The sequence below is a fragment of the Bactrocera dorsalis genome, chromosome 5 (genome assembly GCF_023373825.1).
Source record: "Bactrocera dorsalis isolate Fly_Bdor chromosome 5, ASM2337382v1, whole genome shotgun sequence".
NCBI lineage: Eukaryota > Metazoa > Arthropoda > Insecta > Diptera > Tephritidae > Bactrocera > Bactrocera dorsalis.
The window spans coordinates 30943423-30958867 of NC_064307.1; the positions used below are offsets into that span (position 1 = coordinate 30943423).

At 36.9% G+C, this 15445-nt stretch overlaps 1 protein-coding gene across 2 annotated transcripts in view; it reads right to left on the minus strand.

Annotated features, from left to right (window-relative positions):
* The window catches only part of Mfd6a (Major facilitator superfamily domain-containing protein 6-A), a 76780-nt gene extending 61997 nt beyond the window's left edge, over nt 1-14783 (minus strand). Inside the window, exon 1 of one of the 2 annotated variants that reach the window (XM_011201942.4) lies at nt 14525-14783. The gene's annotated coding sequence lies outside the window, so the exon portion shown is untranslated. Of the gene's footprint in view, nt 1-14385 lie in introns of both variants that reach the window. The other variant, XM_011201939.4, reaches the window with a different exon arrangement.
* Between the last annotated feature and the right edge of the window lie 662 nt (nt 14784-15445).

Sequence of the window (15445 nt, forward strand, 5' to 3'; positions counted from 1 at the left end):
AAATTTAACATCGCAGCCCGCAGGTTAGATGCTAAATCTTGTAGATCAAATATTGAACTAAATGAAAATTTTTTACATCTTTTGCAATTTTTCCTATGGAGCGTTTACGCAGTAATCTATCCATTATGTATGCACTTGCGAGCGCGTATTCGTGCATATTGTGCAGTTGCATATGTAGTGCAGCCAACTTCAATGCTAAACTGCTAAATTTATGCATACAGTTGTGGTACACACAACAACGCTGAAATAACACGCCAAATGACATCGCATCGACAAAACGATATTGTCACAAAATGTTGCACGTTGAATGTACAATGAGAGTATATGTATATGTATGTTACATACATATTTGTAACCGTTTACTTGTAGTAATGTCTGGTAGGGTGGTTAGGAGTTTTCAAATGAAAAAAAATATATATGAGTTATAATTTAAAAAAGCTAACTTTTTAATCTTGCGAGTCGATCCAAGTAAAACTGTATAAGAACTGAAGTGGTTAAAAAACGAGTGCCATCGAATATGGTCGTCAGATGGAGCAATATTGTAATAAATATGTGGATAAATCTCATTTCAGCATCAGCCAAATATTTTTAGACTTGCGACGTGTAGTGTCACGAAATGACAAATAGTCTTTCAGAAGTAGCGCTTTTTCTAAAGTGCTTGATCCAACAAGCTCGATATCAATCTGTGATAGTCCCCTTGGGCAGAGATCTTATTGGATTTTCAAAACATGACGCGTTTTCCATGCTTCGTAACATTTCTGGAATGCTTCGACTGGGATGTCCGCGAGTACCCTCGTCACGGCCACCTGGGTTTCTTTGACCACCGATTTTGTTTTCGGAAACAAAAAAAGTCACAGGGTGACATGTCGGGCGAATAAGGCGGCTGTTGCAACACGGCGATCTCTTAGAGGCCAAATATTGGGACACGCTGAGGGCGGTGTGGCACGGCCTCAGAAAGGTTCTTTGGAACCATCTTCGCGCACAACTTTTTCATCCCAAATCGTCGGTTAAAATTTGTCTGACGGTTTCACGGTTCATACTCATTTCCAAGGCCAACATTCGAACTGTTAAACGCCGATCTTCACGGATTAATGCGCGAACACGCTGCGCATTCGCGTCAGTCCGCACCTCGACTGGTCTCCCACTCCGCGCCTCTTTCACGCCCCCCTTAAACTCTTTGTGCTATCGAAACACCTGGGCACGACTAAGAGCACTATCACCATACACTCTTACAATTTTAGCGTCCATTTCCGAAGCTGTTTCGCCCAATCTGGCGCAAAATTTTATCGCGACGCGTTAGTTGATTTTTTTTTCCATTTTCGTGACGAGCACTACAAACACACGTTTCAACTACATATATCAATGCAGAGAGGAGGGATGCCAGAAAAAGAGAAAGGGAATTTTAAGGTCACAGGTTACCCACACGCGCGGCAATATAATCAGTCTCATTACTTAATTGTCAAACCTCGTTTGTCTCCAGATTCGCCCAAGGTATGACTGCCAAGTTGTTTCAACGTCAGTCTGGCAAGAGCTGAATATTGGAGGATAAAGGGCCTAGATGCTTTCAGGTCACGTTTTTCCATAAAATTTTGATAGTTTGCGTCCGAAAAGGTACAGTAAGAACTTCTACAATTGCGGTAAGATGACTGCTAAGCGCCATGAGTGCCCTTCTGGATTCTGAGCAATTTATAGTCGTCAGTCAATTTATGCGGAACAAACCGTGCCCACACCTTTCGTAAGCCCAAAGTTTCGATAAATCGATGTTTTTGGAGATGTTCAATTCCATTTCCATGAATTTCAATGATGGTTTCGTCCGATTTTTGATGAATTCACGCAGACTTTCCGTTGTTGGAATTTCCGGTGATCACGGATTTTTATTGCCCACATGTGATGTCCTCACAACCACTTTGAAAACATTGAAACCACTCGTGCACTCTGCTATTGGATAGGCAATCATCGCCCTAAACTTGTTTCATCAATTGAAACGTTTCGGTTTTACCAATTTTAAAGCAAAATTTAATGTTGACTCTTTGTTCGAAACTCATTTTCGCACCAATAATACAAACATACTGACACTTTAAACGCTACAACTTCACTTTCAATCAATGAAATGTCATGAAATTTTCACTGGACAATCGATAAAGATAGTATTATAGATTCTAGCACACCAGTCGACATATAGGTGGCACCACCAGCTGGAGCTAGATTCAAAAATTCCTGTTTACTTTGGAACACACCTTGTATGAACATCATTTCCATTAATTTGTAACACAGTGAATCGGCGATGGTTTCCACTCGCGGACTCCTTAACTCAGAGCCTTCGCAAATCCATGTTGCTTTGAAGACTTCAAGGCGTCGGTTAAAGGGTTTCGTGGGTTTTGAAAAATCAAAAAAATGTTTTTTTTGCATATTTTTTATTAAATACTAAGATATGTCTAAACTATTTTCCCAAAGTTTCTATCACAATGAAAGTGTAGAAGAAAAAGCCTTTAGGAGAGCGGCGCGCCAAGCTAGACCAGTTGGCTACTTCAATCTGTGATCGTGTTTCTATCGAAACTAGTGAAGATCTTATTGAAAATTTTCAGTTTTTTTTTAATAAGATGGTCTCGTGACCGATGAAATTTGATTTTAGATGAATCCTTCACCTGTTATGCTGATCACTGGGAGGAGACATTTTTGGGCGGTGTCTCTGGAAACCAGAAGCCAATATTCTACTTTCTTTCCAAAAACAAAAAATTTTTAAATTCACAAAATATTTTTGTAAATATAGTTCTTTGATGAGCTCAAAATTTATAAAAAAATTTATTTATTTCTCATGAGAAAAAATCGGTATTTTTGGCCGTCAAAATCCACGTAACCCCTTCACACTTACGAAACCACTTTTTAGCGTCAGCATTACTTTTGAAGGTTAGGTCGAACTACAAAACATGTGGTGGTTCTCTCTGCTAGACACGATAGACACTTTTTAGCTGACCTAGCTAGCAATCATGAATATTACTTTAAATGATTTATATAAAAATAGAACTACCCTAATTTGAAAGCGTATGAGCTCATTCGCCGAAAATCCTTGCCAACAACAGCAATTAAAGCACAACTAAAATTTTATTAGAAATATACATATGCAGTTATATTAAACAAATACAGTTGCTTATATTTCCAACTAAAAATGTTCAATATACATACACATATATACATATGTATGTGTGGATACATAAATGCATATAGTCATAAGAACGATTTGCACACGAGCAATTTAGCAAACTAATTGCATTAAATGTTGCACAAGTGCACTTGTTTTATAGCGAGCGCACGCACACCCACACACACGCACACGCGCCTCACACACCGACTGCTACATGCATAGACTTTTAGGTGTTGCTGCCGCTGTGGATGTGTGTGCGCCCGGCGTAATTAGAAAATTCACAGTTATCACATTATAATTCAACGCTGCGCTCCTGTGAAATATGTGTGAAATGCAAATTTAATCACGAGTGCATGCGCACACCTACACACAAACGCACACAGATGCACGCAATGAATAAGTAAATGCAGTTATTGTCACATGTTACGTAAAAACCAACAGACTGCCACTTCAACACATAGTTGTGTTGGTGCAACAACGACGGCGTAAAACTGTTGACACATGCAAGCGCTTGTTGTTGCGCTTTTTGATGGCCAATGATGTAAGCGACCACATCAAAGCGCCATAGCAGCACCAGCGGCAACAGCGGCAGCAGCAACAACAAAGTAACGACAATATTTTGGCGCAACAAAATTTCAAATGGCAGCGCTTAGTCAGTGGCAATAACAGCATTTGCAATAAGTTCAACTGAAATGCAAAATGCATTACAAAAACAACATAAGCAACAACAACAATAACATGACAGCACTTCATCCATTTGGTGGTCGTTGGCGGCAATGGTGATGACGCCAATAAAAATTAATTGCGTTGAAAAGTTTTCACTATTGCGAATGTGTTGCATGTGTGGCCGACATGCATGTTGCATGTTGCAGGTCGCTTCTATGTATTTTTATGTGTCAGAGTTTTTGCATTAGGTCAGCATTGGGTGAATATAAAATAATTGTCGTTTGAATGAAATGGCTTTATTTAATATTCTTACACCATTTTTTCTAAGCTCAGTTAGGACTCTCTGAAAATCGGCAAAAAAAATCACAAAAAATATTAAAATGTTTGTGAAATAGAAATTCAAAATTTGCATGATAATGTAGGTTATATGTTTGCTATATGCTTTAAAGGTCTAATATTAGTGGTTCCAAAAAACAAGCAACTTGTTAGGAAGAAGGGGACGTGAGCAAAAGTTTAGAATGTCAAAAACTGACGGACCAAAAATTCGAACGTCACTAAATCGACTTGGCTTATTCCGCTGATCACTAGTATGCGTCAGTAATCATTTTATAGTTTATTCAGGGTATAAAAAGTGGCTAAGGTAATTCCATTCCATTAGAATTTGACCTAACTGTACAACTTGTCAAAGTAGCAATGAGGAAGATGAGAAAAACACATCTCGTCCACGGTCCAGCTTTTGCCAGACTAAAGTTGAAGCATCTTGGTTGCCATACTCTCTACGAATTCGGTAAATTGCTTAGAATAGATAGATATGTGCCGCCTCAGGAAATCGATGACGCCTTTTATCGATAAGCGGCAGTCTTTTAGATCCACATGTAGGAATTCTACGCATCACAACAGACAACCGTCTTTAGTTGTTGACATTTCATGATCATGATTATTCATGGTCTCACGCAAAATCAGCCTATTGATTGCACCTAACTTAAAATTTAACTAAAATATTTTTCCTAAAATTTTGGAACGAAAAATGGGTTAAGAGTCAGATGGGGACATTTATAGCCTGATCGATAATGGATTGCCATTATGATATCCAAGTGAATTTCCAATTATTCTCATAATTATTATCTTACTACTGCATGTAAGACTTAAACTGACTATGGAATTTCGTAAGTGAGTTGAATAAATTAGTCAGTTGACATATGTAACAAGTACAAGCACTGCGACCGGGTACCGGATCCTCAGTACGGCATATGTTTTAGGTCGGTCTCGAACCCAACCAAGGCGGAAAAAGTGTACCTTTCTCCTGACAAATTGGAACCAAATAAGACTTGCAAAAAAGCTGTATTGTTTGGGACGCTGATCAATGTATTGTTTTGATGTATGTGCTCTTAATCACCGTGGAGTAAGACCATCGCCGGCAGGTACTCACGTAAAAACTCAACGACTGTTGTATCTACAATATATTTATCGATCAAATATCCACAAAAAGCCAAAGGCTTAAATACTCCCTCTTTAGGTTGGTACCTGCTGGTTCATCTGCTTCACTGTTACCAAGAATATCGCTATGTCCCCTAACCCATTGCAGGTTTTTAGTTAGAATTTTAGTTCCACTAAGAGATCAAGGCATTATTTCACTATCTTTGATGAAATCCTAAGAGTTTTTAGTGCCTTCAAAGCGTCTTGGCTATCCATGTTTACTTGTATAAATAAATTCCTTGTTATGAGAACACTTTTCTTCAGAACAAGATGGCTTTCTTTCTTGCTCCTCTTGGAAGACATTGCAATAGTATATTTTAATTTTTATATAATTGTAAATTTCTAAGGGTATCTGGTCTAAAAGTAACAGATAAAATTAGTACTAAATTGGCTTGATTTTCTTATAGACCTCACTTTTTTAACGTTTTACTTAAAATTTTCAATTATTAAAAAAAAAAATAAATGTTTATGAAACTTCAAACACTATTTAATACATTTTGAAGAACTAACGTTTTCCTTAAATGTATTGTCTACAAAGGTAATGGTACTTTAACTGTCCTTAAAGGCACTAGAACTGCACCATCTAGGACAAAGTAGATATAACCAATTTGCTGACTTTATTTCCATCATAAACATGTATTGTTATACGATTTAAGTGCATGTTAAAGTACATACATACATATGAACATATATGAAGACCTATTTACCTATTCACAGACCTTGTTTCGTGTGCATTTTTGTGGCTTACTCGTGTAATTTCTCCCACTTTAATTGCATACAATTGTAATTGTGTTTGGTTGAAAGCTTTGTTTAAGGACATTTTTTCGCTCTGCATGGGGCGTATTGCTTATTATATAGTTTTTGTTTGTTTATTATTCCTATTAGGATTGTAAACATGAAGCCGCGGAGAAAACAAACACCACAATAACGCCATTAAAACAATTCAAGGCTGTTATGAATTTGCTTTTTTGACGTCAAATGCTTTACCGCCCAGAGGCATATTTACTTTGCTTATGACAAAGACAAATCGATGGCAATGAAGCCATTTCTCTCATGTAAAAATGTATTTAAATCTGAACTTTGTTTGATTTAAGCAAATTTACTTTAATATTTTGTATGTGACCACATTAAAAAGTAAGTGTGATTGTATAGCGTTTATGGGTTGGATGTGCTGAAGTTTTTCAAAGGAACAGAGATATTATTTCTTCATTCAAAAGAAGGAAAGAAATTTGTATATAAAGATGTTCAAAAGCTTTAATATTTTAATTGATTTCTTGATCTGAATATCATGAAATGAATTTGTAACTTTCTCTCTCCGTCTCTGAAGTTGAATTGAAGCAGAAAGAACAGTTATGTTTTTTTGCCCTCAAATGTGTGAAAAAAGTTGTTTTGCGAGGAGTTCTTCATCACTTTACTTTAGTATAAAGAAAATCTCAGCCGAAAGTCATCGACTTTTTGATAGAAGCTTATAGTGAATATGGTCTAGCTGAGACAAAAGGTAGTTCGCACGATCTGCAAGTGGTGATTTTGGCTTGGAACATGAAGAATATCCGCAAAAAAAGTTTGAAGATGAGAAACTGGAAACATTGTTGTATGAAGGTTATTGCCAAAGTTCGTAGAATCTTTGGTAGTGACTCGAGCCGCCATTTGAAAACATTTAAGAGAAATTGTACACATTCAAAAGCAAGAAATTTGATGTTATACGAATTGAAGCCTTGAGACGTCGAAAGACGGCTTTGTAACGTATGTCAGAAATGTCTAATAAATATCAATGACGTCAAGGTAATGCTCTGAATTAGGTTGGATCAGAAGCTGGTGATCATTTTGCAGCATTTAAAATCGGCAGAAACCATTAACAGGACACATTCCCAACAACAACTTATCAAATTGAAGCAAACGATTGCCAAATATCGCCTAGAATTTGCGACTTGATACGAAGCAATAATTTCTAAGATGACAACGCTCGGCCGGTTACAAATTATGTTTTTGGAAAATATCGGCTGGGCTTTGCCTCCCTCACCTTGTAAACCAGTCATTGTTACTTCTGACTTCCATTTTTTCCGATCGAGGAAGAACGCCTTTACCGAAAAACGGTTCACATCATCATCTAGTTCATCAAACCGGCACAGTTCTTTTGAGACGGAATCCAAAAATTGCAAGAAGGATTGATAACAGCTAGGCTTCAGATGGGCAATACTTTGAATAACACTCTTGTACAAGTTTTTCTTAAATAAACGTGGAAATTTTGAAACAAAAACATCGCATTGTAGGTTAGGTTAGATTAGGTTAATCTGGCAGGCCAATAAGCCACGCATAGACCAGTTTTGGTCTTTCGCGATACAAGATGGAGATCAGTTGCTGCTTCCAAGAGGAGTAGTCATCTTTTACGATGCCAGCGCTTGACGCGAATTTGAACAGACTCTGCGGCTTCACTTTCGATACCTCCTCTAGTGTATCATACCGCGAAGACCCGAGATGCTTACAACGTAGTCTTGTGAAAGCAGGACAAGTGCACAAGAGATGATCCATTGTTTTAATGGTGTTCTACTCTAGACATTTCGTAGTCTTGTCGACCTTTCAGTCCCATCCTGCGGATGTGTATCGTCACCAGACAGTGGTCATATAGTATTGCCATCATGTTCCTACAGTCTCTTTTATCGAGTGCCAATCGGAATTTTGTGTACTTCCGATTTACAGTTTCGCACATGGCTTTTGCAGTTTTGAACCCAGGTATCTTGTTCCATCGGGTTCTGATTTTCTTTAACATGCTTCTGTCGAGATCGTCGTATAGCAATGCGTGGGTTTCCCAATGTTGATCACGTTTTCGAATGTCAGCCACTCCAATTTGCAATTTCGTCCACTAGTTCATTGTCTTCGATGCCTTTGTGGCTTGGCATCCAGCAGAAGTATAGTATCTTGGTACTGGCAGCACTTTCCACTGCTGTGCTACTTCCCAAGACACTTCTGGCCGATATTCGAAACGAGGTTACTGCCTTAATTTCTACTTGACTTTCTACGTAGATATTGACTTGTGAACCTTGTAGTTTTTTTATAGTTTTCAAATGATAACATAGTTTTAAAATATATGTAATTACTACTGAAACTTCGGAAACTGAGTTAGGCACTGTTTTGCTCACCTTGAGTATGTTGAAGCAGGTGATAAAATGTTCATATTAGGATTTTAAGAATCTTTGGCTTAAAGTCGAAATTTTTTCCATAAACTATGCATATTTTCGAACGATGGTGAACTGTCAAAGCAGAATGTTTTCTTTATCAGATGAAATTTAGAACGAAACGGGCTTCTCAGGAGATCTAAGACAATGGTAGATCAGTCCCAGTATATGTACATATAGTGTCCACCGGAAGTGTGAAAGAGTAAAGAAAAAGTAAAAATGGTAAACCTTGAGAATAGAATAACTGCGAAACCACAGAACTGCCATGAATCAATATAAGCAATATTATTTAAAAGCAAAAAATTCTAATAATGAATGCTTTTTGTACCGTTATTAAAAATGCGCCGATTAGTCATTCTTACAAAGTATTCCACATGCAAGTACAGTAATACAAAAAGAAGAGAAATGCATCTGACCTACTTTCATATGTAGCCTTATGGTGCGTTCACATACAAAAGCACATACACACTTACTCATACACACATACATTTACGAGAATTCGCCAGCACTGTACGTGATTGCTATGCTGATTGCCAATGCATAAAGTTCAAGTTCAACGGATGACTCAAAGTTTACAACTGCAATGAAGTCACGCGCCAACAAAACCACCAAAAACCATAGCATACATAAGATGAAAATAAAGAGCGACAAAAACAAAATTTATAAGAACTAAAGGTAATGCCGTACAACAGGGGACGGCAACGCAAGAGAAGCGATAAAATGGCAAACCAGTTGGAATAAACCACTACTACTTACAAAAAAAGAAGTTTTTCATGTCTAAGTGTGTGTGCGTAGAAGCTCACATATACAAAGAATACACATAATAAAAGTAGTTTTGTGTTTTTTCACTTCCTTCTTTCTGCGTTTTCTTTGTTTACGTAATTTTGCGTGGTGTGATGATCTCATCCTACAGAACAGAGATAATTAAGAGAGTCCTTGAATTTTGTTTGACCCGCATTATTGTACAATTACGCAGCTACAGAGCTACAATTCCATACATTTGTGTATGGGTGGGTGTATATATGTATGTGTGAGTGTGGGTGTGCGGTGGTGCTGCCGGTAAACTTTTCGAGTAAGCAAGTCAGACCAGAAAAAGTTGTGCGTAAAAATTAATTTCAATTGTTTAAACAAATAACTCAGTGCTTATTGTGGCTAAACAGCTGCCTTGTCTGCAATTCCCCAAAAGCCACAACAGCATGGCTGGCTCGTGTCCTGGCTATAAAAACAATTAAATAATGACAAATGTAAATAACAACAAATGCCAGCAGCAAGCAGTCCTATACACACACATACATACATACATATCATCATGCAGTTGTATTTGTGTGCCTGATTCTTTTAAGCTCGCACAGTGTTTATTTTTATAAGCAACTCACGCTGCAAGCGTCTGTGTGCCGTATTGGCCCCTCGGCTGGCTGGCGCTGTTGCACTGAGCGGCTGGTGGAAGTGGCGCGCTGCTGCAGCTTCATTATTGATTCGCTTTATTTATAGTTGCATTTATTTCCACAATAAAAGATTTTATTGATTGTTTTCTTCATCAACTCAGCACCTACACACACTGGCACGCACACTCATTTAATATAAAATCGGGAAAAAACTCAAATGAGAACAAACGGTAGCAAAAAAACGCGCTTTCAACGCTTAAATTAAGCGAGTACAAATCTTATTGCCCTCATGTGGATGCAACAAATGTTTCATTCATGCAACCAAGTAATTTATAGATTTTACACATACTAAGCTATTTATGTACTGCTCACATTTTTATGCTCGCTTATATGTACAGTGTTGTGGCGAAAATCGGAATCACAGAAAAAAAAAATTTAATTATTTTATTTTAAGTGAGTATTGTGGAATTTTTCTGTAGTCTAGAAATTTCGAAAAATCCAAATTTTTTCAAAATTCGATAGTTTATATATTCAAAACTATTTCCCAAAAGGATTGTTCAAATTAAAAATTTTTCCGAGAAAATTTTTACCTAAAAATTACATTTTTTTTTTTTTAAATATTTCCCAAAATTTTTTTTTGCATCAAAACTATCTTATAAAAAGATTTTTCAAATTCAAATTTTTTCCGATTCTACTGCAGTTTTAGTGTCACGGCAATTGGAACAAGTAAGTAACGCCTTTTTCTCGAAAGTATCTTTTTCGAAGCAGCTGCCAAAATAGCTCTAGTTCTAAACAGCTGATTAACTGATGTATGCAAATTCTTTCTTCGACAAAGTTTGAAAATTATAACAAAAATAGACCTTTATTTTTAAGAAGCCGCCATATTATGATTTTTTCTCCAGTTTTGCAGCTTCTTGAAATAGAGACATTAGTACTAATCAAGATCCCGTCATTGCTTCATTTTTTAGATGGCCATAGGGATAGAATTCATGGCGACGAGGGAACGTCCTTTTTATCCTCTTCTTCAAGGACACATAACAAAGCAAAAAAGTGGAGTTCTGATACTTCATTCCGTCCCTTGAACTACAAAACTCCTAGATATCTAAGCCGAATTCTAGATAAACGCAGAAAGCAGAGGAGATATTATAGCATCTATCTCACGCCAACTTCCCTGCACTTTCATATCGAAATCATCGTTAATAATGACCATTCGGCTCACATGTGATGCCAGTAAGTTGTGGTCTATGACTAGGCCTACAGCCGTCTGGAAGTCTTTTCGATATTGCGTTTTTTCCTTCCGTTTCCTTGCAGATGATCTTCGCGATTCTGCAAGCATTTAAGGCATTAAATCTCGCCCTGAACTGTCTGTCGGTCCTTTCAAAATTGTGTTATGTATCCGTTTTAGCGACTTACGTATTTCCTGAACAGATTCGGTAGCAAAATGGAGAGTAATTTTTCAAACTCATCGACTATTTCGTTTCCCGGAATGCCCTTAATGTAACAAATAGCGTCTGTATTTTGGGCTGCACATGGAATAATTCTTATTGACTATCTTGGACAAGGGAGGACTATCATCAGGGATTATTATATTTCGTTGTTGGGCCGCTTGAGGGACAAATGGCCTGAAGAAAGGATGGTTTCACAAGTAGGTGAAAACGATGGCAAAAATTTATGTATGAATTTGGCTTGTGGAAGCAATTCTCCAGATCTGGCCCCCAGTGGCTATTTTCTGTTCTCAGATCTCAAAAAAATGTTACCGAGTGAGACCTACCACAAAAATGGTAGCGAAAAGTTGGAGGGTAGCTAAAAGCAGTGTATCACCCTTGAAAGGAGCTTTGTTGAAAAAAACTAGACAGTTCTCGGGCGGATCCGGGTCCGTTCCAATAACGTTGACCCGACTGTCGTGGGAACGTGAAAAAAAGTGTTTAGTGTAGTAGATGTCACATTTTGACAAGAGAAAAGCGCTAAAAGAAAGCGAGCAAAAAAGTGCACAATAGAACACAGCTATTGTCTTACATTTGTGTGAATGTAACGATATAACTTTGTTGTTACTTTTACAAATAATGCTTTTCCTTAACCTTATATAAAACTATTTATACTGAATTCGTGTGGTACTTCGATCAGAACTTCAAACTATAGATAATAATATTATCTTGATGCTCCTCATATTCTACACATGAGTGTATCTACACATCTGCTGTCATGTTATGCCTGGCAGCCAAGCGTCCAACCGTAGAGCGCGCAACTATCAATAAACGAACCAAATCCTCGGCAACCGCAAAATTTGCCAACATGCAGCGTTGTTGTTGTTGGCCACATTGCAGATGCAACATGTGCGCGAGCCTGCAGACTATCGTATTTCAGCGCAGGAAATTTGCAAAACCGAAAAAGAACAAATAAATGCCTGCTTGCGGCCGCATACTGCATGCTACTTAATTTTTGCAAAAACCGCACTGATTCGCTAAGTGAATATATCAGCGTAAACTAGCTTTAGCTTCAGTGCTTATGTTGTTGCATTTTTTACTCTTTTCTGGTTTTGCGATTTTTTTTTTGTTTAATGCTTTTCCACTTAAACACCATGATTCTTCGCATTTGGCGCGCTTTCGCATAATTTCAGGGAATGAAAATAGCAAGCCAATTACTGAATGGATTAACTTGAAGGCAAAATAGGTCATTTCAGGTAATAAAAAAGTATTGCAGAAATAATGAGAAAGGCTGCTTATGTTCAGTACTTTATTTGCATAAATCTGATTTAAATAATTTTTTTTTTTTATAAAACAAAAATAATATTTTAATTTTTGCATCGTGATATTTGAAAATAATAATAATAACATCATTATAACTCCTGCTAATTACAGGCTAGTTTTGAGAGAAAAAATGTCTGTATAGAAAAATCATTAACGCTGTTCTTTTATATAGGAAACTTTTTCTTTTAATCCATTTCATTTTTTTATAATTTTTTTGTTTTGAAATTTTAAGTTTGCATAATTTTTAAAGCTTGGAATTCATATAATAATCATACCGATAATTTTACTTAATTTTTTTGTTAACAAAGTATTTTTAGTAAGCATTTCTTTTATGCAGAAAACTTTTTCTCCCAATTTATTTCATTTTTTTAAATGTTGTTTTGTACAATTTTTAAAGTTTGGTATAAAAATTAGTTGAACTGATAATTTTACTTAATTTTTTTTTTTCTAAAAAAATATTTTTAGTAAGCATTTGTATAAAAAATTTGATCTAAAAATATTTGAATTTTTTTTATTTTAATACTGAAAAGGTCGGTTTGGTTAATGGATCGATACTTAGAGGGATCTCACTTGGACAGCTTAGAACGCTGGTTCGTTGTGGTATATAAAAACGTCTAAATACTGGTTTATAAGACCCTTACAAATCGACAAAGAGCTTCAGCCCTTTCAAAAAATTTGTTGAGACGGCTAATGTCAGTTTCAGCTATGCCTTCTGGTTCACTGAATGTAAGACTAACGAGCTGTTTCTATCTTCTTCTTCATTTCTCCAAAGCCTGGACATTGAAGGATGAAGGAGAAAGTACCTGGGTGTTTCACCCTCTCCATACAATTTTGACCACTTTAACAACTTGCGTCCGTCAAGACACATTAATGCCTATTGTACAGTGGCCAGTAATAACTCCTTCATGGATAAAGCAGCTTTCAATTATTTTCTAACTTTTTATGCAAAAAAATGACGAAATGTCTTCACGAAATTGAGCATAAGGTATTCCCAAAAAAACTACAATCTCAGTGAAAAAACTTTCAGATCGAAGATATATAGCATATAGCTGCCCTATAAACTGATGGGTCAAAATCAAGGTCTTGTATGAAAAACTTTTTTATTTGACAAAGTATCTTCCCCAAATTGGGCATAGAATGTTATAATTTCAGTAAAAGAAATTTCCAATCGGATCACTATAACATATAGCTGCCATAGAAACTGATGAATCAAAATCAAGGTCTCGGAGGGAAATTTTTCATATTTGACAAAGTATCTTCACAAAATTGGGAAAGAATATTCCCAAAGACAAGGCTACAATGTCATAAAGAAATTTTCAGATCAGATCACTATGACATATGGCTCTCATACAAACTGGCAAGTCAAATTCAAGGCCTGGTATGAAAAACTTGTTTATTTGAAAAGATATCTTAACGAAACTTGGCACAGCATATTATCCCAGACAACGCTACAAATACGCAAAAAAAAGTTTAGAATCAAAGGTCTTTAAATTAAAGCTGCCATACAAACTTATCGATCAAAATCAAGTTCTTGTACGAAAAATTGTTTTTTTTTTTTTGTGAAATTGACATTATATTTAAACAATTAACATAAGAAAATTTAAGTATTATATATACACTTAAAAAATGTTTGATTATATTTTTTTTTCAGAAAAAATATTACTAGAAAATTTTCTTTGCATTCAAGTCCAAAATTATTTACACAAATATATGACCTTGAGTTGTGATCTCTTAACACCACACATTAATAATTTGTATTTTTATTTCAAATTATATGGAAAGAATCAAACACACACCAGTATTTTCGCGCACTTCCTCCTGCTGCTACTTCGCCTTCTGTCACAAGTTTCTCGCCAAAAATTTACTGTCACTATTTCTATTTTAGAAAACTTCACAGTTTAATTTAGCGTATCTTTTTACCAAATATTTGTTTACCTTCTTTTATGAACGTTAATCGTTTGATTTCAATTCAAACAACGCAAAACAATCCGTTGTGTTTGGCAAAAGCCACAAAATTTACTTTGAACACACACACGCACACATAGACACAGTCACCGTCTCACGGACAGTAAAAGTCACTCGAAGAGCAGGCAGCTTTGTTAGCTTTAACGTTCCGCGTTCTGCGCACGAAATCAACTTAACTGTCAGCCGTCAGAATTAAAACTGAACCAGTCAACCAACCAAGCAAGCAGGCAACTAGCGTGCCAGCCAGCCAGCGTTGTCTAGTTGGGTGCTCCGCGCCTCTGGTTGTCCGCTGCTAGCGTGTGCTGTCATCATCAAAGGCGCGCTGACGCTATTGTTGCCAACGCTGCCACCACCAACACTACAAATACCCGCACACACACACACACACATATATACACAATCTAAGCAGCCACCGTCTAAGCAAACGCAGCCACGAAGCGCACACAGACGCGCGTAGAGCAACCGGCGGAAAGGCAGAAATATAAACAGAAAAGCAACAGACGAACAAGCCAAGCAAAGAATACGTGCGCGTCAACAACGGAGAATAACAACAATAACAGGCAGGCAACGAGAAAGCATAACAACAATAAACAGCGAAAAGCTACAAAAAAGCTGCCAACAAAAGCAAGCCAATGTGCGAAGAATGGCTAAGCAAAACGGAAGGAATGAAGCAAAATACTAAAGCGGCAGCAAAACAAAGTGCGCGTGAGCACAAAGTAAGAAGCATTTATTTCAAAAACAAGTAATTGAGCGAGAGCAACACAAATCGAAAATATGAAAGCGTTTTTTCGAAGTTGTGCTTTTACATTCGCCACCACTTTTTTTTTGCGACGCCAACAGCGACGCGCTCGTGGTGTCGACGCCAACGCGCCCTCTTACAGCGGCTGCTTG